Here is a 3562-nt window from a genome sequence, read left to right as displayed (position 1 = left end):
TTCACCAAAGAAAAGGAAAACAGTAATTCAAGTTACTTTGAAACATAATTTTAAAAAACCAGTAAGAAGCTATAGAAACAACTGAAAGGTAGACAAGAAAAAAAATGTGGTTTTTTTAAAATGTTTTATTTATTTCTAGGAGAGAGAGAGAGAGAGACAGGGTGAGCAGGGGAGGGTCAGAGAGAGAGGGAGTCACAGACTCTGAAACAGGCTCCAGGCTCTGAGCTGGCAGTCAGCACAGAGCCCGACGCGGGGCTCGAACCCACAAACCGTGAGATCATGACCTAAGCGAAAGTAGGACGCTTAACCGACTAAGCCACCAGGCGCCCCTGTGTTTTTGTTTTTTTTTTTAAGGAGAAAGAGCAAAGACATATCCTTTCCTCCACCATAAATACAGAGCTCTGCTATAGTGTTCCCACATCAACATCCCACGGTAGTTCCAGCTTTCCATGAGGTAAAGAGTACTCTCCATTATTGTGCAAGAGGACCAGAGTGCATTTAGGTGTGATGATGCCAAGTTAAATGTGCACAGCACTACTGAGTTCAAGTACTATAATTTTGGCTCTAACTAAAGTGGAGTTAAGTGACCACACGTTGGTTTTTTGTTTGTTTGGTTGGTTTTTTATAAGATTTTTAAAATTTATTTTATATTATTTTTTTAAGTTTATTGTCAAGTTGGTCTCCATATAACACCCAGTGCTCATCCCCACAAGTGCCCTCCTCCATGCCCATCACCCCACTTCCCCATTCCCCACCCCCATCAGTCCTCAGTTTGTTCTCAGCAATCAAGAGTCTCTCATGGTTTGCCTCCCTCTCTCTCCCCCACTATTTTCCCCCCTTTCTTCTCCCCCATGGTCCTCCATTAAGTTCCTCCTAATTCTCCTATACTTGCAAACATATGGTATCTGTCCTTCTCTGCCTGACGTATTTCTCTCAGCATAACACCCTCAAGGTCCATCCATGTTGCTACACATGGCCAAATTTCATTCTTTCTCATTGTCATGTAGTATTCCATAGTATAGATAAACCACATTTTCTTGATCCATTTGTCAGTTGATGGACACTTCAGCTCTTTCCATGTTTTGGCTATTGCTGCTATGAACATTGGGGTACATGTGCCCCTATGCATCAGCACTCCTGTATCCCTTGGGTAAATTCCTAGCAGGGCTATTACTGGGAAGTGTCCACACTTTGTTGGATCCCATAGCTGAAATAGATAGCAAATCCAATCAGCATCCAGACACCAAATCGGGCCCAGGTGCCAGCTGTCATCTGCATCATAAGGCAAACATTCACAAAGATGCTCAGTAGTGGGAGGAGAGGCAGAGCAGGGACCTTAAAGGGAAGGGGACTGGAGCTCTGTGGCTGTCTCCAGATGACTCCAGTGAGCCCAGTGATGAGCACCAGGAGAAGAACAACCACTGTAATCCACACTTTGTCTCTAGAAAGCAGAACTGGCCACTGGGTCAGCACCAGGCAAAGAAGAATGAGCAGCAGAACAAGCAGTGAGGAGCAAACATAGACAACCCGGCCAGAGAGTGGAGTGGGGGAGGAGCTGCCTGGAAAAAGTAGTCCTTGTAGAGTTAGGTTCTCTGCTGCACGTATATTCTGCTCCTGCACTTCTGCTTCATTTTCCCCATTCTGCATCTCAGGTTGATACCTGATGATGAGAACAGAAAAAGCCACCAGGGAGTAAGATATCAGGCTCCCAATTGAACTGAGGTCCACAAAATCAGTGACTCCATAGAAGAAGGCCACGATGGCTGCAATCATTACAAAGATTACAGTGGCCATGATGTGTATGTATATACTGGTATGGATCTTGGCAAGGACAGGGAACAGGAGGTCATCATGTACCATCATGTATATTACTCGACGAATGGGGAACATAAAGCCCCAGGAGCTGCCAATGATACTACAGAAAAATACAAAAGATACAACATAGTGGACAGGGGCCCAGCCAATATGGAGAAATGCCTCGGGCAATGTGCTCCCAGTTTAAGCTGGTAGTAAGGCACCAAAAGTGTAAGTGCTGAAGAGACACCAAAATACACCAAAAAGCAGATGAGCAGTGAAATCAGAATGCCCATGGGGATAGAACGCTGGGGAATCTGGGCTTCCCCTACTCTGGTAACAATAATAGTGAAACCTATAAATGCATAGAAACAGGTAGCGGATCCACGGAGAATCCCTTTGAAGCCAAAAGGCACAAATCCTCCTGAGCCCAGAGGGCCCAAGGTAGAGGTGTCATTGAGTCCAGCCATTATGTAGTCCTCTTCTGTGAGCTTCCAGTTGTGCAGGTCCCCCTTAATGAAGCCAGAGATGATAACAAATCCAAGAACCAAAATTTTCACCAATGTGACTACTTTGAAAAGGATGAAGAACGCATTAATACTCAGATCATTCATTTCCATCAGCAACAACACAAGGACCACAGCAATGAAGTCTACATTGTCTGCGAGTACCTGAGGAACATGCTGCGAGATGCCCTCATCCAGGGTCTGAGAGATCCACTTCCCAATCAGGTTGTCAAAAATTAAGGTCCAGGCCTGGACCACAATGACTGCATCAGCAATAAAGGAGAGGATGAGGTTCCAGCCAGTGATGAAAGCCCAGAGTTCACCTACAGTGACAAAGCTGTAGAGATATGCAGATCCCGAATGCGGAATTCGGACACCAAACTCTGCATAGCACAGCCCAGCCAACACAGAAGATAAGCTGGCCACCAAGAAGCAGATGACAATGGATGGTCCTGCTTTATCTCTGGCCACCTCACCAGCCAGGACATACAAACCCACACCCACAGTGCGGCCCACACCCAGGGCCACTAAATCCTGCGTGTTCAGTCTTTTGCCAAATTGAAACTCAAGCACTTCTTGCTTCAGTGTATGTCTGCGTACCAGCTTTTGACCAAATCTGTGAAGTGTCTGGTACAGCATTTTAGCTGGAATTGAAGAACATTGCAAGGATCAGAAAGCCATCACAACCCCACGGAGCCAGGAGTGTTGGACCGGATTCGGTGATGTGGAGTTAAGCTGAATTGGGTTGGGGCTGCCCAGGTCTGATGCTCAGGCTTCACATCTGCTGCTTTGTGTTTCTTCTCAGATGTGGTATCCTTCCAAAATGCCTAAATACACAACAAATATTTACTGAACAATGGTGTTCAACTAACCTACCAACCAACCAGCACTCAGAAGTCACATGTAACTTGTTGCCACCCAAACATCAAGAAACTAACACCAAAGGACATCATAGAAAACTCAACCCTGCTTTCCACCCAGAAAAAGTACCAAATGCCTCCCAACATTTTCCTTTTTTACACACCACATGACATAATCCCATTTGGGTTCATCTAAATCATATAGTGACATGTACTAATGAAGACACAACAGGGTAGGAATTTATTGTGAAATAATTCACACACAGATATTTGGGTGGTGCTTGAACATGAGTTATGACACACTGGTTCACAGACTAGAAGGCCTCACTGCAATTATAGAACGTTTTTTTGAAATATCATCAAATATCCTTCCCCCTGCTATGCAAATGGCCCCCTTATCAA

At 45.0% G+C, this 3562-nt stretch overlaps 1 pseudogene; it reads right to left on the bottom strand.

The window, feature by feature from the left end:
• Positions 1 to 1170: 1170 nt before the first annotated feature.
• On the bottom strand, positions 1171 to 2939 carry LOC144237480 (cationic amino acid transporter 3 pseudogene; annotated as a pseudogene).
• Between the last annotated feature and the right edge of the window lie 623 nt (positions 2940 to 3562).

Source organism: Crocuta crocuta, unplaced genomic scaffold, assembly GCF_008692635.1.
Source record: "Crocuta crocuta isolate KB4526 unplaced genomic scaffold, BGI_CrCroc_1.0 scaffold276, whole genome shotgun sequence".
Taxonomy (NCBI): Eukaryota; Metazoa; Chordata; class Mammalia; order Carnivora; family Hyaenidae; genus Crocuta; species Crocuta crocuta.
The sequence above is the reverse complement of the archived record's forward strand: the minus strand, read 5'-3'. Positions and strand labels throughout refer to the sequence as shown.